Below are 21,717 nucleotides of genomic sequence, written 5' to 3' on the forward strand. Positions count from 1 at the left end.
TGACAACTCACAACTCCGACAACTAGAGCGTGCAGAGTGGGATGATAAGCTTAATCTGACATTCAGCTGGCAAACAAGAATCCAATTCTTAAGCATCTTCTTACGGCCTTTCCCCCTTTTGCTTTACCACAGATGGAATTTAGGATGGATTTAATTCTCTGCATCCAAGGTCGTAATAATATTCTCTTCTAATAAATGCAACCTGGATACGCATTTTGTCCACTTCTTGCTTACGTTCCACCTGAGTTTAATGGTTGGAGGTAATGAAGAAAATGTTCTAATGGACCATGGGTTTCAATTCCCCCTCTCCCATCTCTGATGCTCTCATTTCCTGTTGCCATATGAAATGGGACAGAGAAATGTGGTGGATGCATTGGTATTCAGTCCGTGGTCTGTTTCCTGCAGGACCGAAGGAACACAGCTCAGCAACGCTCTCTAGTTTTCTCTTGGGCAAACTGTTGGTTTGATGCCTGACTGTGGCTTGGTGTTCGTAGCCTTGGAGGTCATGACTCCGATGGCAGGGCCCCTTAAGCCCCTGACAGGGGTCCTCTCCTGAAGCATCGTAAAGGCTGCCCTCTTTGACCTACCCCTTTTAACGTTTGAAATTAGACCCCCTTTCGTCAAGAGTAGAGCAGTCCCCAGATTTTGGGTGAATTTGCATGCAGGCAGATGAAAGAGTCGAATCAGACCCAATGCAAGGGTCATTATTTCCAACTTTGATTGGATACACACATAATTAATGGTCATAGCTTGTTTTACTTCAGCAACAATAGCAATGATCTGCTTCACCTGAATGTATTACTGAAGATGTATATATTTAATGACAAACAGTCGATAACAGATAATTCTATTATATATTGGTCTAATTGATGGTTAGGAAGCTAGACAAAAAAACACTGATTTATGAAATAGCTTTCTAAGCTCTCCACTTTAATAATTCTGGCTGTCCCTGATAGTCATCCTACTGACTCAATTTTTGAGGACAAAAACATTGCAAAGACTTCACAGAATATTACTGAAGTATTCTTGGGAGGAGACATTTGTACAACATGCAATCTTATTTTGGCATTCCATGTTGATCATTGTGTATTGCAGCTACACATTGTGCTGTAGCCAACCTATGTCATGCCAATATTTCATCATCATTGCAGACCCTTTCATGGTGCACAAGAGGCACAGGCCTATTACACAGCAATGAAAAACGTCTCAATGTTACATGTGCCCCGTAGATCACCACCTGACACCCGTACCCTTTCCCAGAAAGTGTAATGATATGTCACTGACAGTCCAGTGCTACTGCCTCCATGTCACTCATGACAATGAATTAACGCAACACCATGAGATGCTCTTTATTTACAAGAGTCCTTGAAATGCTGCGGTGTTTGAACTATTATTCCATTAAACCGGACAGAATTTGGTAAAAGGATGCACATTATGACTAATAACTATAGTAGGCTAAATAAGTATTCCTCTGAAAGAAATTAAATGAACATTCCTTTCTATTCATATGTTTAATGTATCTGCATAGGGATCTCTGCCTTCTCTTCTTTATTAAACCCAGCCATGGTCCTCATCCGTCAGCTGTTTAAGACCTCCAAAATCATCACTGTTGCCTCTTCTGTCTGTAAATATTGACTTTGTAATTTGGGGCGAGCTGAGGAGGGCTTTGAAGCCATCTGTCACTGTGGCCACCCTGACCTGATGTCATGAAACCCCTACATTTTTAACCCTCAACATGACATTTTGTCATCTGTTATGCAGCAAAAGATGGCATATATATTAAGTTTATGCCTGCTTGTTATTTTGCCTGTGGTTTCCATTTGTACAATTACTTTTATTTGCAGTTATTCAATGTAGTTAATGCTTCTGCCAATTGTATAAGGGAGATGATATCTTTGGAGATGTCCATGGAAGCAAAGGGAGGGCTCTCTCCTGGAGCGAGTAGTTAAGGATAATCAATTCCCTACACCCATCTCACATCGACCTTACTCCACAACTCTGCATGTCTGTAGTACGATGGATTTGGGGGTTATGCAGGTGGCGGATTTGTGCCTTAGCCTCATGTATTTAACATTTGTATGGGTGTATGTATGCATGTCAGCTTATTTGTGCGTTGGAGGGTGGGTGGATATTGACAACACCATCTGTGGCCAACGCCTCTTTCTCTTTTAATAAACTAGGTGAAAAGAAAGGCCCCACACTGGCCTACTGGGCTTTTATAGTCCTGGACAAAAGCTTTGGTCTAGGTCAGACATCACTAAAGCCCCCCCAAGTCCCCCTCCCCCAGCCCTCTTTCCTGCACCCCTAAATCACGCCCCCTTCCCCTGCCATACCTCAAACTAAACCGTAAAACTAAGACCTGGTTCGGATATGGCATCCTGTGCCCAGATATCGATAGGGTCTGGGACTGATTGCAGTCAGTTATGCCATGTTGTCCTGTGTCACTACACACATCTGTGTGACCACTTGAGTGATCAGATTTCTCTCCTGCCCACCATGCAGTTAACTAAGCACAGCAGATCAGCAGTGGTATAAAGTTTAAAGTTCCTGAGGTTTGAAAGTAGCACAGACATCATGAATACGATATTACAACAATAGTAACATGCAGATTTAATTCTTCTTGGGATATTGTTTTGTATTGCGATTTATTTATAGAATTTAAATTAGTTTTCTGTATTCAATTTCTGTAATGCTTCAATTGGCACTTTATTCAATTATTTATGCTCATGCTAGAATGTTTGAATGTTGTATCATTCTATAATGTGGCAGAATCTTTTTTTTTATAATTAATGTATAACATTATACAGCAGTATGCATAACACATGATTAACTAATGCGCCCTTGAATGCATACGATTCAGATGTCTTTTTTAATGGAATCTTAATGCATTAACATGCTTTTAAATTTTTTTTTATTGATACTGGCTAGGGTTAGGGTTTGCTAAGACAGCCGGAGGCACAAATACAACCAAAATATTTTGAAAGTCAAAGTAAACTATTGATAGCAATGATTGGCGAAATTGATACAATAGGGATGTTTGGCCATGTAAAAACAATAATGAGTAATGCCACTGGCTGGCTGTGTGGCTAGTGGCATGCTGTAGGTACTGCTACTTCCTGCCACCCAGTGTGGCCGGATTATGTGTAAATCCCTTAAGGATGGCGATTTAGGGGATGGGAGAGTAAAAGGATGGTTTGAGGTCATCGCAGGAATATGCAAAGGCGGGGGGTTTGTCAGCTTGCACTGCGCTAACTTGTCTAATCTTTGGGAACTATGTTCAGCCGATTCATCTGGCGGACGTAAGCTGTTTATGTGTTTAATGGTGAGCAAAGCTTTTTAAGATGAGTGTAAACATCCTTCTAAGTCGGGTCTCTTGCTGCTTCTCATTTCCCCCATTTGCCCAAACAATGTGACATCTGCCACTTGGACTTCCTCTTCTCTGAAGCTCCACTGACCACATGCACAATCTGGCCCTACAAGCTGTTGCTTGCTAGGTGTCCAAAGTACTCCCCAATTCTATATTGTATTAAACCTCAGGTAACAAAAGCAAAATATCAAAATAATTTGCATACAAAACCCAGGGACACTACTGTCGCATTGTGCACTCGACCATTGGCCACAACCCCCTGATCCTTTACTGGTCCGTTTAGCTGCAGAGCCAAGATGCACACAGCCAATAGCACAGCCTGTCCCTCAGCGACTCTTAAGCGTCCTGTCAAGGTTTGTTAAAGAGATTCGTTACTAAGGCATGTAAGCTATGGAGTCATGAAGTCCATCAGATCAATAATTGATGTTCTCAGAGAGGAGACTTCTAAGTGGATGTCACCGCCATGAGAGCCCTCACTTGGGACAAAAAGTCAATGATGCCTGGGTTTTAGCTTCTTTTTCAGCCTTGTGACAACCTCTTGATGCACCTCCATTTCAACATACACCACACATCACCACCACTAGTAGCTGTCAAGAATTTTGTCTCTCACAAGCAGTTTCCGATAATTATCTAGGCATACTTCACTACTAAAAGCAATTAATCTAATTTTAACAGTACTCTTCATTTGTGTTTACTATTTTGAGAGTGAATGTACTTACAAATAGACTTACTTTAATATAGTCAAAATATGTGAATTTCTACATTTGCAGTCTGCATGAAGTTAAGACCCTTCTTGCACTACAAATACATCACACTACTCGGCCACCCACTGGACCTCCTTGCTCCCACTTCTCGTAAAAAACATATGCTGTGATGAAGAGAGGTTTAATTTACTGATCCTGCAACGACTCCTCCTGTCCCCTAGCCACGCCTCCTTTCTCCTACCTTGACCTAATGACCGGGACAGCATGGATATTTTAAGCAGGCTGAAATCGTAATCAATAACCAAAGGCCCCAGTGATCATCACCAGACGGCCACTTCCAGCTACAGACCTCGGACAAAACCTGGTGTTGGGAGATGGTCAATGAAATGTCAGCATACGGCCACATCTCCTTTTGTGTCCTTAAGCTTGATTGATTATAGCTCAAAGCCAATAAGCTATGCCCCTGGCGCGCACACACACAAACACACACTGACACACACACACTATAAAAACTACAATGCTGTCTCATTGCTGCTCCATTTTATGTGGTCCATCTCTCCCACCACTGAATCCATTGTTCCCCAGTGTCTGTTTATAGTAGTGCAGGGACACGTTTCCCATGCTCTATGATTATTGGTCTTCCAGAGAAAGAGAAAAAAGACCCTCGTTGTGGTCTGTTGGAAGAGAGGGACGTCTGAATTTGCTTTGCCAGCATGGCTGATGTCAGAGCGGGCCAGGGCAGATCCGGTGCGTCCAGCTCTCAGCCCTCCCTTTTGGGCTTGAAACCCGAGACCCAGACGTGGTACCACTGGGAGATGTCTGGTTTGCTTCTGAGTTGGTTGGAAATAAGGGGAGCCGGCATTTATATGGTCATTCAAAGTTCTCAATCCTTTGTTCTGTAAATGGCTTGACTTTGGCTTTGTTTATGGCGTTTGTTTCATAACCTTTAGTGTACATATTAAAGTGAAATAAAAAATAAGAGACAATTTATTTGGGATAAAAAGTGAGTGAGTGGGTTACAAATATGTCCTGTGATTTAAAATATGTCCTGGTCCAAATCATGACTTAAATGCACAAAGTTTTAAAAACATAGGATATAATATAAAATAAACCTGGTCCTATTACAGAATAAACACATATGATTCACAAATAGTTACTGGCTGATTAAGGTTACCAGGTAACACCCCCCAAATCTGATGGCTTAGAGTGGAGACAGTGAAAGCTGGCCATAAAGCCCTACCCCTAAAGGGAAATTGAGTGTCTAGCAGAAGTGCATTTCTTGTATGTTGATATTGGTTGGGGACTAGCCCAAAAGTCTGGCGTCGGTTTCCCTTTTAAGCACATTTCAACTTGATGATGATAAAAAAATGTATTGAGTCTTTGGTAGTTAAATTTGAATCTGACTGCCTGTTGACAGCCTCATTTCCGACTGCAGCATTTTCAGAGAAGTACTTATTCTCTTTCGCACTCTTCTACCGATCCACTCTATCCGGCTAATTGGACCATGTGATAAAGCTAGTCATTAATCTACTTTGTCAATATTGAGTGAATCGTGGCACAGTTACACTGCAGGCAGGTGAAACGGAGTTGCTGATATTCTTGTTATGGACATTTCTACTTTTGGGAATGAATGTGGGTTAGTGTGAAATAGATCACACTTACAGCAGTTATTTAAAGGTTCCTGACATGCCATTTTTTTGCTTTGGAATGAGCTGAAATGAAACGTTGGTTTTGCACTGGAGACTCCTAGTCTGGAAATAGAATGTGGGTGACACTGTACTGGTCTGCTCCAGCTAAAGTAGAACAAAATCCGTCCAGCAGCACAAATAGATTTGTCCACAAAGAAAGAACCATTCCGTTTTCAACTATTGAGAATAGTGGTTCCTCTCATTAAAAACAACCATTTCAGTATGACGGCGAGGGTCGCAACTGAAATAACAACTTTTGACATTGTTTGAATGTAAAACAAACACAAATGTATTACATAATACAAATATTTTTTTTTTTTACCCTGCAGCTAAAACAACTGCTCCTATAAAACAAAATTGCTCTGTAAAACCTTGAGCACAAACCATCACCAAATCTACCAATTCTGAATCCCTCATAGCTTACTTTTTAATCACCCCCCCCCCCCTCGAGGATGAATTGTCCAGTTAATGGAGGGTCAGATGGAAGGCAACTGGGCTCAGACCGCTCAGACCGTGCAGACACCCAGTCCCTTCATCTAAAAAAGGTTGGAAGACAGATTGGCATCCAAACTCCGGAGCTTTGAAAAGTGATATATCTCTCCCGTTCTCCCGTCTCCTCTATCCTTCCCCCTCTTTTGCATGCTCCAGGCTGGTTTCCCCTCAGTCTGTCACATTTGTCCAGTCTGCTGCTGGTCTTAAATTTCACAGTGTAATCTGAAAATATTATGCGGGCTCAAACGGGATATTGGAGACTCTGGACAAAGCGTGTATTCCTTTTCACCTTCCCAGTCTTGTCAGGACTAGTGTGTGGGAATCCAGGGAAAAATTACAGATTGAAGACAGCCTTTTAGTTGTAGCTTCCCAGCTGTAAGCCTCAGAATGGTATTTCTGTGTGGATGAGTCATACAGAGGAGGAACTCCTGGAGTCGGCTCAAGGATAGAGGGAACCAGCCAGAGGAACCCTCCCTGAGAGTCAGTCGGAGACGAAGATAACAGGACACGGCTCTCTGTCACTTCCTCCATGTTGTCTTCTACTGTTATTATTAGGGACGGAGGCACGTATGAGGCCCCTCTGATCTGGCCTTCTGTGTTGTTTGTGTCTGTGTTTACGTGTGTGTGTGTGTACGTGTGTACGTGTGAAAGAGATGATCAAGTCAGCCTTTCTATTGGGCTCTCTTGTGCCTGTGGGTGTCAAGATATGCCGTTTTGAAAACATTGAATCAAAACAGGGATTCAGGCCACAGTGTAGTGTTTGGCCACAAGCTAGCCAAAAAAACCAAGAGTGTGAATGGGCTGATGTCATATACATGGAATCGAGCTATGTTGACCTTTTGTGGTTGAAGAAAAATCCTAATAATATGAATCCCTTACGGGGGGATAAAAGTGATGATTGACACAGTCAAGGGTAATTTAAATACTGCCAGACAATAATAAACCGTACCGGAGACTTTTGACGACTCCTGGGATGCCATTGTAGGGCCTGATCGTCAGAAAGTTCACGCCATCCCCTCTCTGCAGGTTTAGGTAGAGGAGTGTGGGGTAAATATTTTACCTTTGCCTGGGGGGACCACACCAACACACCCCAGTCTCATTGCCTGCTGGCGTTCCTAATTAAGGAAGGTTCCTCTTTGGAGGAACAGCATGGTGCAGGCATTATTGCATCAGCTACGGCAGTTGGGAGACTGAATTCCAGAGCATAATTGTAATGGTGCTGTTTGTTTTCTGCCTTTTTAGATGCGGGTGTCACGTTGCAGTGGTTGGCCGTTGGAGCAGAAATACGGACACTTATAATTTTTAGAGGAGGAAGGGGCTGCGTTTGATGTGTGCATTTTAATTACATGATCATGATGATTATGATGATAAGCAGCTCATGGGTGATGTTCTCCCTGCTTTTTATTTGAGTTTCCCCACTTTCAAATATTAATTAAACATGCATGTATTCATACTTGGCTTGAAAAAGTGTATATCGGCATAATTGTGTCTCTTTGGTTTGAGAGTGTGTGCGCCTTTGAGGTAGCCGGCGGATTTGAATGTTTACCCGTCTTCAAAGAGCAGAACTATTTGGGGCCTTCACTTGGGGGAATAGGAATACCATGGGATATTTCAGCCAGGTACTCTGAACTGACTCTAATGGACATTGTAGCAGCAGCACCATCATCTTCCTCTCATCATCCTCTACTTGTTTAGCCAAAAGGTTTTATTCACAAAAATATGGTCTTCCGCAGAAATTCCAGAACATTGTGTCGGTGGTCAGACTTTAAATATCCCAAATGTCTGAGAGGTCTCGTCTCCACAAGTAGACTACCTCAGCAGTCACATGCAGCAATATATCAAAATATCTTTTTATCCAGTCTCTTCATATGCAGTCTTCTAATGAGAGCTGTGGAAAACAGCACAGTGTTTTTGTTGTAAATGTTGTTGAGCCCCGCCCTCTTGTCTCTTTTTAACTTGCAGTTTTGACCAAGGGTAAAGTTTGTGGCGAGACCAGCCCCAGTCTCACAATACAATCATGGCTCATTATGGGGCCTTTCTGTCTGCTCTGTAGAGGAAACATAATCAACTTTGGCACTGTCTGTGAGAGTTACGGGCTAGAGTGCAGTTTACTCAATTAAGCTACATGTTGCAGCCTGAACATTTTGACTAAACAGTGAGTATGAGTAATGAGCAGTTATGAGCGACGTGGTAATAATAGTAGTACCACAGATAATTGTATCTGTAGTACAATGCAATGTTATGTTCAATACAATGTTATGATAAATACATTGTGGACTTGACTAATAAATCAGTAACACCAGAAGGTTTAGCGTGAGCTCTTGCTACCATGGCTACTGCCCTACCACAAAAGCTTAGGTCCATTCTATTAGCCTTCATTGTTCAGAAATGACATGACAAGCAGGATCATAAAACAACTGTATCCGGCCTCAAAGTGTATTCTAATTTAAAGGTTGGTTATTATCACAGGGTTGTTCAGTGGCAAACATTCTTGATGCTCTGCTCGTGTTGGCCGTAGTGCTTGGAGAAATAGAACCATTAACATATTGAAAAGCACTGCCAAAGTGGCTGTGCAGGCGTTGCCCTTGTGCGTCTCATGTTATAAATGACAAAGTATTGATATATGAGATATAACCATTTAGATAAAACCTCAACAAAGGGATAAATACAGGCATGTTGAGAAAAACTGAACTGCTGTCCTACTTTCACTCACCAGGAACCAATGCTACTCGATGTAACATTTAAAAGCATTGCCCCAGTAATCGTGTGTGTGTGTGTGTGTGTGTGTGTGTGTGTGTGTGTGTGTGTGTGTGTGTGTGTGTGTGTGTGTGTGTGTGTGTGTGTGTGTGTGTGTGTGTGTGTGTGTGTGTGTGTGTGTGTGTGTGTGTGTGTGTGTGTGAAAAGTTTCCAGCTGCTGTCTGCCCATCAGCCAGCTGCTCCTTTGCAGATAAGCCATTTTTAATCCATCATTTGACCTGGTGCTTGGAAGCGGTCTTGTCCTTTTTAAAACCCAAATTACGCATAGCAGCACAGTTCAAGATTTCACATTCTTAGTGTCCATTCTGTTTATTTTTAACAAGAATAGAAGTAGAGACTCAGGGTGACCCTGAACCTTTGATGATTCGGATCGTCGATAGAAAGACATTTAGTCAACTTCACCTTTTTAAAGGTTGAATTGCCATGTGGGGAAAACTGCCTGTGTAACAGCGGGACATTCCATTGGGAAGACGGGGGTGCTAAATGATACACAGCGTTACCTGGCTTCTAGAAGGAAAAGTCTAGAAGTTCAGAACAAATCTGCAGGGTTTTATGTGCAATTTCCTGTGTTGTGTTTTGCTCTCAATAAATGCCCTTATTGTTTGTTTGAAAACCACTTTGTTTAATGGCAGTAGCACTATGCAATCAATTTATTTTCAGAGTAGAGCACGTTCTAGCCAGAAGTCTAGAAGGTTACACAATACAAAACAGGATAAAAGTTTAGTCTACAGTTTAGCAGCATTCCGATACCATTTAAAAAAGTTAAATTCAAAGTTTGTCAAAAGCAGCTATCATATTACACCACTTGTACAGGTGAAATTGATTCTCTCTGTTGGTACCAGCCAGGTAGTACATCTTCTCTGTTCTGCTAAATGATGTTGCCACATTTGTTCTTACTGTGCGTTCACACCAAAAGACACAAATGTCGCCGTGTAGCGCGACTCAGCGAATGTTGTAGCGCGACACAGCGAAATCTGTCGCTGTGCTTAATGTGTGCTTATTTGTGTGCACTTAACGTGTCGCGGGGCGAATTTTGTCGCGGAGCGTTTTGCCTGCCAACGGTCATTCATGCCAATTCATTCTCATCAACCATGGCCGAGATGTGTGTCTGTACCTGTTGTGGAAGAGGGAGAGACGTCGGAATGCCCGTCGTTTATGGGTTAATAATATAATCCGGAGGCGCACACCGCTTTGTGCCATGATATTATATATATCGTATATATTATATTATATAGATATTTATATATTATATATAGATATAGCGCTCCGGGAGTCACAAACGGCAACAATCACTTTCTCCTCCAAGCTGCGGTTCACTGAACGGTTGAACGGTGATTGGCTGTTTTACGTTACTTCACCCAGGGAGTGAACTGATTGGCTGTTACTTGACGTCACCCAGGGAGTGAACGCTGATTGGCTGTTTTACGTTACTTCACCCACGTTACCCACAGGCAGTGAACGCTGATTGGCTGTTTCAACGCGAATGCCGCGGAAAAGTTGAAATATTTCAACTTCTGCGACATCTGTCGCTCATTTGCGCGACAAAATCCACGTGAACGCGCCCGCCCGTCTTGGGGAAAACTGTCGCCCCGTCAATCAAATCTTGTCGCGGGTCCCGGCGACAAAAAGTTTCGCCCTATACGCGTCTCTACGTTCACTTAACATTGAAACGTGTCGCGGGGCGAAGTGCGGTGTGAACACACAGTTATGCCTGATGAATCTTATTTGACTATTAACAATCTCAAGTCAAGGATACCCCTAGTAGAGACACAGAAAAGTCTGTTGAAGAGCGAGAAAACAATAAAAAGAGGCCTTTTTTGTCCAGATATAAAGATACTATTGTTGTTGTTATTCCCAGCATGCACTGGCCTGCTCTAACTTCCTGTGGCATTCATTCTGATGATGTGCACTGTCCAATCACAGTTGAAACTAAATTATTAACATTTTTACCAATTGTGTGTTTATTACATGGCCTTGACCGAAGGGTTTGATTAATCATTTTGTTTGTTGACTTCTCCGGGGGAGTGACCATCTTATGACCCGTCTCCCACTACCCCACTTCCCCTATCAGAGACTAACAAGGGTTACAATAACCAAGAACGAAACTTAGGTTTGAATATTGTAGATTCTGAAAAGCATTTTTATCATGTTATTCAAAGAGTATACCCCTAGCTGTCAGAGCAGAACCAAAAATTCTAATTTAATTCAAATCATAAACCAAAGCATGTAAAGTCGACTGCCAAACTACCAGTTGAAGAAAAGCTGTCACCTCTCCTTGATGGCTTTGTGCTACAAGCTGCACTGCAACTGAACCCAGCCCTCAACATCAATGACTCAAGAAGTTCTCAGGTCTAGAACATTCAATACATTTATATCGTTCTAATATTTTAATATCTGATTAAACCCTTCTTGTAACAGTTTTAGTCCCAATAAATCCCCCCCCCCAACCCCCATCTGTCTTCCCCTCTATTCTCCCACTTCCTCGCTCCCCACCTGGTTTCTGTCCCCAGGTCCTGATGTGCAGGCTGGCTCTTGAAAAGCAAGGGGCTGTGTGTTTCCTGGGCTGCCCAGCTCTATCAAAAGGCCCTGGGACCGCACATCCTGTGTGGTTTTGTGTGGGGGGGTTGGGTAGAGGAGAGGCACAAAGAGTTTTGGGGGTGGGATGGATGAAATGGAATGGGTTTTCTATGCTCCTGGTGGATGGTTCCCCCTGTGGGATTTTCCCCCATGTGTTCTATGCCTGTGTCTGAAGTGTGCCTTTACACTATGCCAGCATTCATTCATCAGGGTGAGGCTCCCTATCCCTCTCTGGCATGTGTGTTGTTTGGCTGCATGCTTTTTAAGAGGTGGCATCCATCACGTTCTCTCTGCTGGAATGATGGTACAGAGAAATAAATAACGATTTATTATATGTGACTATTTATTATATATATTATATGTGTATATTCTTCTCCCCAAGCCACTCGCATGCAGGATTAGTTTAGTCATGGCTGTGTTGTTGTCATTGCTACGATATAATCTTCTCTTTCGTTAACATACTTTAGCATCTTTCTTTATTATTTGAATGATCATTTCCTTGTGATGATCATATCAACGGATGTGGCAAGCAAGTTATTCACAGGTCATATCTTCTGGTATTCTGTTTGTCCATAAAGTACACTACTAGTTGACTGAGAGGAATACATGATTGATCACCCCTTGTGTGTTTCTAGTTGCTGGATGCCTTTATAATAGGCAGAAATCATTAGAGGAGGCAACCATTAAAATAACTAGGGATGCACCGAAATGAAAATTCTTGGCTGAAACCGAAAACCGAAAATGAGGAAACCACGGCCGAAAACCGAAACATCGAAATAAATTATTATGCCAATTATTAGTAGGCCTACCATTGCATTTATAGCTATGACTGTGTACTAACCTCACTAAAATCAAGGCATTGCAATTCAAAGAATAAATCAATTACAATTATTAAAAGTATAAAAATATTTATTTAGCACTGAAAAAACAACACCGTTTTCCGTTTTGCACTTTGCAGACGGTCCCTAAGCTCGGATGATAGCCGACAGCTCATAGAAGCTGTCGGCACTTTGCGGAAGGTCCCTAAACTCGGCTGATAGCCGACAGCTCATAGAAGCGGTCTCATAGCGCGCCGTCGCTAAAGACTGCTCGTTTGGATGAAAACAAGGTTGTAGCTGGTTCTCTAGATTACTACATTTAGCTAGAGGTGTCATTTGTTTCACAATGTTTCACTGATGATCTATGGCGCAGAGGCGCTTATCCAGACAAGAGTGTGCTGGCCGCGGTTTTTGTTTGCGTCATCACAATTTCCTGTTTCGGCCGTGTTGTTTCGGTATTAAAAGTGTTTCGGCCGAAAGCCGAAAATGCGCTTTTGGAAAATTTTCGGTGGCCGAAATTTCGGTGCATCCCTAAAAATAACATAAGACAATCGCTGCCTTTCTGAAGAGTCGAAGGGGACACACTGAGACATGGAGACATGGACATCGTTTATGGAGACAGAGCACGTAATAAGAGACTTACGGGAGACCTCTGATTGGTTTAACACCGCTCCTGAGCCAGTAGGCTTTTTGTATGTTCGCAAGCAACGGCTCCCTGTCTTTCCATCGCAAACCCTTCTCACAAATGCGTCATGCAGGGCACCACACTGAGAGTGTTCCCCTTTTGTGTTATTTGCCTTCTCTACTGTGTGGCTTTAAACGGCGTGTAGAGTCATTTCAGTGGCACCAAGCGTCACAAGTAAGGAGTTAAAAACAAGAGACCAACTCAAGTAAAAGCCCCCCTCTTTCCCTCTCCTTGTCAGAGCAGGATTAGGCCTGTATCCTATTTAGCATCAGCCACTGTTGTAGGACATATTCTTTGAAATAAACATCAGCGTCCGTCACACTAAGGACTAACGATCTTTTAATGGAGGCAGAACCTATTTACTTTGCAAGTCTGAAGGGACTGGCAGAGAACTGGGAACACTATACATGTAGTTATGAGCCGTCTCATCTTCTGTCCTTCCCATCCTCTACATCCCTCCCCCCCGGCCCCATGGTGCCACAGTGTCCCGCCTCTGGGAACACACTGTCCGCCACAGTGTGTGCAGGGATACTCTGGGTGGTTATACCCCCCCCCCCCCCCCCCCCACCAGCTCCACGTCTGACACGTGCTTCCGAACCGCCGGATCATGGAGAAGTGGTGCGGGCAACCCGGAAAAGGCCAATGTCAAAGGACACAGTCAAAGGACACAGGAAGACTGGTATTATGGGGAGAGACAGACAGCAAAGCAGGGAGGAAGACAGACGGTGAAGCAGTGAGACAAGACAGATTGATAGAGAAAGGCGTAGGGACCGACAAGGTGGCGAAAGGCAGTTCGTATTCGGACACACAGTAAAGCAAGTCTTAAATGCAAGTGAGCCAGACTGCCAGACAGTGAGACACATGAACCATAGAATAAACAAAAGAATGATGAGAAAAACAACCGCCAGAACAACCGACAAACTGTCAACACACTGAGTTGGATGAGAAGAGGAAAGCAGGGAGGGGGATGTGTGCTCTCTGAGGCCTGTCGGAGGATGCTGACCAGGCCCTATCTCGGGAAGTGGCCGATTCTGAACGGCTCAACTCGAATACTGTCACAGGAATGACCAGTGTGGCCCATATCACTCTGACGAAATGGGGCCGCTCTCCCTATTTGGACTTGGGTAAACATTATACTGCAGGCAGATGAATGGCAGTAAGAACGATGTTTTCAACAATACCCAAACTGATGAAAAAGTTTGGTTTGCAGACACTTTCTACATTAATCTACAGCCTGCCCTGATTGTTTGGTTTTTATGTCCGGCTGTGTCGGTCTGTCCTTCCATGCTCCATTTTGAGTTAAATAAGCAGATACTCTGCAAAGAATTTGTGGAAACAGAGTTCAGGGTAGAGACAGTTCAGCCACTCCATGTGTTTATTTTGCAGACCAGTGTTCTAAACATTCCGGCTGATTAAAGCTTCTGCACTACGGGAACAAATGGTTTTCATGGAGCGCCTTGTTTTAAAGCTGCTCTCCGTATGTCTCCACTTGTTCTCAGTTGGGCGACCATTGCATTTTTTCATTGTATTGCCGTTGCCCCTAACAAACAAGTCCCAACTGTATGCGCGCTGCTAGCCTGCCCAGACAGGTCTATGTCCCCGGGTTGGCTTACCAGAAAAAGAGAGAGAGAGCGAGAGAGAGGTGGTCTGACATGACATATGAGCTGCATTCTCTTTATCCTCCCCATCAAAACCTCCAACAAAAGTACAAAGGGCGTTTGAATGCTACAGGCAAAGTGTCCATTTTCACCACCAAAAATTGTGAGAGAGATTCTAGGTACGTCAACACAGTAATTTTCTAGACTACAAATCTTGTCCAATGGCTTCAGACACTGCACTGTTTAAACAATAATACAACCAAGTTTTAGGTGTTCAAATGAGTGATATGAACTGGGCAATATTTGTCTTTTTTATTTGTCAGGTGTCGGCCTAACAGGAAAGTATCGCCCATATTTATTGTAACACATACATTGGGCGTTATGTTAAATCAAGTTGATATCATACCATATTTCAGTGCACGCAAAGGTGTGCTCAGTACTATACAAATACATGAAAAGTGTTGTGCAAATGTCCAAGGAAGCAGAACTTAAGAAGGGGTGTCCAGATCAAACAGATATTACTCTGCAGCTGAATAAACAGCCTTTCTCTCATGTGTACTTGTACCGCAATCCAGCTTCTACTGACCCGCCGCCCTGTTTGGTTTGGATCATGGCAACAGTCCTTGCAGGCCATCATCCTGACACCACTGATTGATGCGCTCCATCCAGCCCAGGAGCTCTTGGCTGTTGCACTGTTTCCCTAGCAACCAGACCTTTTTTTGCAAATGGGCTGCTTGGCTGGGCTGTTATTGGAATTAAACATTTGAGTTATTCAGTGGGGGATAAGAAATGATTGATTTGAGGAGGACAGCGTGGTTGATTGTTAATTCCCCCCCCCCATGTAGGTGTTGGTTTCTGACATAAAAAAACAGTATTGTGTGTATTGTATTGAAGTATGTTCAGATATATTCTGGTTCAGAAATCACAGGATTACTAAACAGACTTAAATCGCAGGCAAAAAGTAAACTGCTCTCGTGTCTCCAACCATAAGTCTATTGAGCAGGGAGCCCAAGACAAACAAAGCTGATAACCCAATGCTGGATTAAAGGAATATGCCTGTTTGTATGAACCCATGTAGCCCACACAGTCCTACATTTTCCTCTTGGTATTAACTTGTATTATTCACGTTCTGAAGCTGTGTGCATGTCTTGGTTTGTGTCTCCTACATTTTGTGTTTGTGTTTGGTTTGGAAGTTGCCTTACCTCCTTCCAAAGTAAAACAAAAAAGAAAAACATTCATTGATTGGTGTAAGGCTAAGCACATAAGGCCTATTTATGTTTTGCCTTCACACCTGGCCCGCGGATGTGGAGTCAGTAACAGAGCAGGTCGTTGTTAACCAGGGTAGCAGGACCAATCCCAGAGTTTAGAAATAACACCTATTTGAAAAGTAGAATTTCTTGCTCATTTGCTCACTTTTCCAGTGTGACTTACTACCTGGCTGACATGATGGTCTCTGCTTTCTGTGTTAAACATTGGTCTTTTCATTGACTTATATTAACTATAATTTACATTTAGGGCATTTAGCTGACACTTTTATCCAAAGTGACTAACTAAGTACATTTGTCAGAAGAAAGAGAAACGACAATACTTCGCTGTCGGTACAGTAAAGATGTTCATAGAACCAATTGCCAAGCACCTACAATTGCTACGTAAACCCATTCCCTGTTTACAAAAAAGATAGTTAGGATAAGACGCTACACAATGCTAGGTACTATTTTTAAGTGCAAGGACGTACAACATACAATAATTGCATACTGTACATTAAGAGCCAACACACAAACAGTACGGTACAACACACAATAAGTTCGTAAGAGGGGTGTTTTTAGGAGAGTAAGGGTCGGTGGGGGGTAAGGGAGGAGGCTATGCAGAGTCAAGGTGAACTCTGAACTATCCTAAGGAGTTTAACCCTCATAAGATCATCATTATCATCATCATTATCATTTTTATTATATTAGATATTTTTAAGGGTACACGATAATTATCGGGCCGATAACAGAACTTATTACGTCATTCCGATAAGTCCGATATCATGAAGAATAGCCCCGATAACATAGCCTATATAATTTCAGTGCCTTTTCAGTGCCTTCAACGCTAAATGAAAGGTCTTATCGTTACCCTAAAATTACACATCATACAATCAATTACAATACATGAGTTCACAGCTGCACGCGTATATAGAAAATGTTTATTTTTATTATTATATTTCCTGCTGTCGGCTCCCAGACCGTAGTCGAGAGCACAGGGGAGACGTCGATGTTCTCTCGGGGGTAACACCATTCCCTTTGACCGGCAGTGGGTCTGCTTATAGGTCGGAATATGGTCGGAATGAAGCGGCCGCCAATTATTGAAAGGCTGTGTACTTTATTTTTAGTTTCACTAACTTTACAGTACACGTTTGCAGACACAACCGGACTCGTTCATTACTTCACTAAACTGACACACGCTACCGCTCGCTCTCCTCACTCGTCCACTCACACACCCACAAGCCAAAAAAGATACGGATGTTGTGGATGCAACGGAATATATGATGCATCGCTGCAGCAACATTTAAGATGATCGCGATGAGTTCTGCCTATTCTGCCTCCGTTGCTGCGGTTAGACCAAAACACACCTGAGTGACAGGAGCCGTCGTGGACCCTACGTCATATCCCGCCCCTTGCAAGTCCTCCCCCCTAAACCCCCCGTTGATTCTACTGATGTCTGAGCAACAATGCCATGATCTTAGGTCATGATCATATATATTTATATGTGTGTGTGTTATCGGTTATCGGTATCGGTATCGGCCTTTAGGAGCTGAAAGTTATCCCTAATCTAAATCATCACATTCATAATCACAAAGTATAACCTTTTGACCATTCAATCATTTTGTCTGCCTTGCACACCCCAGCTCAATGTACAAAATGACACACGATTGTGCTCCTCCCCCACTGAACCACTTTGCTTCACTATGCTCTGATGACATCAGACAAACAAGAGCATCGACCAGAATGGTAACTGTGTAGTACAGTACAGGTCCACTGAATCTGGTCTCTAGAAAAACCTGCAGCAAGATTTGACTTGTGGCGCGGCTTGAACACCCTGTCACAGGCGAGCACGTTCACAAGGATTTGCAGCACGACACTTTCGCTCGAGTTGAAATATTTGAATCTTGCCGCGACATTCGCGTGATGACAGACAATCAGCGTTTACTCCCTGAGTGACGTAACATAACAGTCAATCTGCGTTCAACCGGCCAACCGTTCCCTGCAGTCCGGCGTGAAACGCAGCATGGAGGAGAAGAGAGGAGAGTTATTGTTGCCGTTTGCGACTCCCAGAGCTCTATATATATATATCATATTATATCATATAATATTAAATGTCTATTTAATATAATATATAATATCACAGCCAAAAGCTGTGTGCGCCTCCGTATGATATTAGGAATAGACTGCGTCGGGTTCTCCGACGTCTCTGGTACTTCCACAACAACTCGACTCCCTCATACACGCGCTACTATATTTGCGTGATAAAACGTGCACAAATAACTACAGCGACGGATTATGACTTGTCGCGCGACCAAACTCAGGCGACACCACGACCACCGTGTGAACGCACAGTTAGAGCAGCAAACTTTTGAAACACAATTCCCAGCACTATCATATAATGCTTGCCCTTCTCTAGTTTTAAATCACTTAACTTAAATCATGACTGGAACATTACATATCATTTTACCAGTTATTGCAAAGTACTAAACATAACAGTATTTTAAAAAGTATGATAATAGTTTTCAATGTGAAGTGCTTTATTTTTTACATGATGCAATGTTTATTCTCTGTACCCTTGTCATAATTATATAATTTGATGCCATCATTCTCTTATATTATATTCCTGCCCAGGGACCTTTGATGAAATGTAGCTGTCTAGACATAATGGATTGACATAATGGATCATGATGTTCAAAAAAGAAGACCTCTTAACTTTCTTAGTCATAGGTCTCTATTGCATTACATATGATGGGTTATGTTCTGATATTGTAGCTGTCTACAAGGGTGTACCACAGGGTTTGGTATTAGGTCCACTTTTATTGACTACATGTATAAATAATCTTGATGTAACATGTCAAAATGTGTGTTTGATTTGTTTCATTTTTATGCTGATGACACTGTGACATAATGCTGTGTGTCAAGGCCATTGAATTCTTGCAAAATATTTTTGCTGTCATTCAAATGACCAGACTTAAGCTGAAACTCATTCTCAATGCAGAGGAGACCAATCTTATCTTGTTATCCCCTCTATTCACTCTAGGAATAGGCCATAACGTGTGGCCCATGAACAGTTGTAAGTCGCTTTGCGTCAACTGCTAAATGTAAATGTGTGAATATTAACAACTCACACTTTTCCTGGATCATTTCATTATCCATTAATCAAAAATGAAAATCCAGTGACCCATCTCTCACTGGTACGCAAACTCGTCCCAGTTGTAATTGAAAGCTTGTGCTCTGCAGAAAAAAGAGCTCATTCCTGATCGCCTTTGATGCCATCTTTCCCATATTGTATCCAGCCTAACTTTCCCTGTCCCAGTGCCTGGATAAGTAGCACATGGTGAAGGCTGAAAACATGCTGTATCTTCCATTAACATGCTGCTAAACCTCAGAGTCTGAGAGGCTAATGGACTGTGTGCAAAGGCCGACCTACGCTATAAGATACTCAAGCAAATTGCAATGGCAGGTGTAGAATAATATCTTTTGAACAAATTGGTGACATTTGTTACGTGTACGGGCAACATCTGCTCTCATAGGAAAGGTTTGTGGATGTGTGACAGTGGTCCGGTTGGTACAGTTTCCACAGAAGCCCAGAATGTCCCTCAAGAGGTCAACAATGTGGGTCGGTACAGCCTCTCTGCTGACAAAGCACTTCCTGTCACAATAGAATAGCCCTATCTAGCAAATTAAACGTGATTCTGGGTTGCAACTTTGGACATATTTGCCTGCATGAATGGGTTATGGGAAGAGTTTTGTGTGGCCTTCAAAGGAGCAGTTGGACAACATCCAACCCCGAACAAAAGCGCTTTGGTTCTAACCGATTGCCACAAAGACCTAGCGGCGCTCCAGCATTGGTCAATATAGCCACTGTGTCCGTTGGTCGGCTACAGTTTGTTGGCTTTATAGACCTGCCAAAACCCTGTAGACTAATGGCAACACGTTCTGCAGTGTGGTTGTTATCTTGGTGTGTATCAGTAGAAACCATAATATAATATAAACCACCAAATACATTCAAAGATCAAAATGTAGTGACACTGATGTGCGGTTTGTTTGACTTGTCCACTTGCATCACTTCAAGGTGCAAAGAGTGCACAGGTGCGTATGCTCCTATGCCTTCAGTTTTGTGGTGCAAGACATAGGGCTTTGATTTGGAAATACTTCTACAAATATCAGGCACTGGCTGTCCAGATGATCTCACAAGGAATGTGTCATACTGTGTAATACATAAACTAAAGATGTAAAGTCATTAAAGACTTAATTAATGACTCCAGCATGCATGCTATATATATAGTCACCTCATGATCTGCAAGAAATGGTCAATGGCCTTTGAACAGTAAAAGTAAAGCCTTGTTTCTGAAGTTGGACATTCTGTGAGCTTCTCTGACTTTTCCTGTGGCTTGAGCTTGGCACTCCAGTGTCTGTCTAATGTCTGCCTTTGGAATATTAATGCTTTAATGTGTTTCTATGTGCAGTCATGGCTGTAATTGTGTTAAATGATCCAGCCAGCCCCTTGAGTAAACGCAATGCCAGCTTTGCTTTAATCCCCACATCCTCATTGACTAGCCGGAGATGGCCACAATTATAGTTTTGCCCTTAAAGACCAGGTACACTTAAGACAATTCTGTGGCTCCATTTGAACCCTACCCTGAGCCAGCCCGACTCATATAATGAACTTTCAGAAAGAACTTGACAGGCCACTTCCTGTTATGCCTTACCCGCTTTTCTCTTCTTAGTGTTGTCATTTTGTTGTTGTGTATTTACAGTACATTACTGTTGTCTGTCTTGGGTTAGTGAGGCTGGGAGTATTGTACGCTTGCCATCTATCAAGATTAAGTGTTGCGGAAATCGCAACCCCCCTTCCACTTGTTACACTGGAATATTTCTTCCGGAGTGCCAGAGGCAAAGAACTGCCGCTTGGGGATTGCATAAACCTAATCAACTATATTTAATAGACCTCATCTATATTGTTAGGTTATTGAGATTGTGGGTTGCGTTGGGTTTAATGCTGATTAATGTTTCAGGGTCACATGGTAATCCACTTTTACATAAGGAACACAAGTGTGTGTGTGTACACACACACACACACACACACACACACACACACACACACACACACACACACACACACACACACACACACACACACACACACACACACACACACACACTCAATTGAATCAGCACTTGATTGGCCATTAGCTAACCTGCCAAACTGCAGTGGATGGTTTCTGTACATAACATAACATTGGCCTAATAATATTTCCAAAAGTGTTTGTTTCCATCTCTTCGATTTATCAAATGAGTGTCCTTAATCCTTATTTTAATGGCTTTTCCAAAAATGTCTTGGAATATCAGCACATGCTTAAATATTTAGGCATGGGTGGCTCAGGTGGGAATCAAAATACACGGCCACATATTATTAGTAATAAGCTGATTTTATTGTATTCCATTGTATGGACTAATGATGCAGAAGAAAGTGTGCCTGCTGGATTACTTTGTGTTGTGCTGCTAATGGCAGACGTGCAGCAGCCCTGCTCTGCCGGTGGTCCTGTGGCTTTAAATCACCTTATTAATCTGCTTCCCTTACTGAGGAGGCCTGGCCCAGGCCGGCCTCCATTAAGAGAAGTCCATTATACAGCCAGAGCACTTTGCAGGAGTGTGTGTGTCTGTGTGTGTCTGTGTATGTGTGTGTGTTAAATGTTTAGAGTTTTCTAAATAAAAGAGTTTATGCCAGTTTCACTACAGAAAAAGAGTGAATGTGTTCATCTTCAGGTTAGGCTTTGCCTTAAT

At 42.6% G+C, this 21,717-nt stretch overlaps 1 protein-coding gene across 4 annotated transcripts in view; it reads left to right on the forward strand.

Moving 5' to 3' along the window:
* srgap1a (SLIT-ROBO Rho GTPase activating protein 1a) overlaps positions 1–21,717 on the forward strand; it is a 75,688-nt gene that overhangs the window by 2,860 nt on the left and 51,111 nt on the right. The window lies entirely within an intron of this gene.

This window comes from Micromesistius poutassou, assembly GCF_964030765.1.
Source record: "Micromesistius poutassou genome assembly, chromosome: 13".
NCBI classification, from domain to species: domain Eukaryota; kingdom Metazoa; phylum Chordata; class Actinopteri; order Gadiformes; family Gadidae; genus Micromesistius; species Micromesistius poutassou.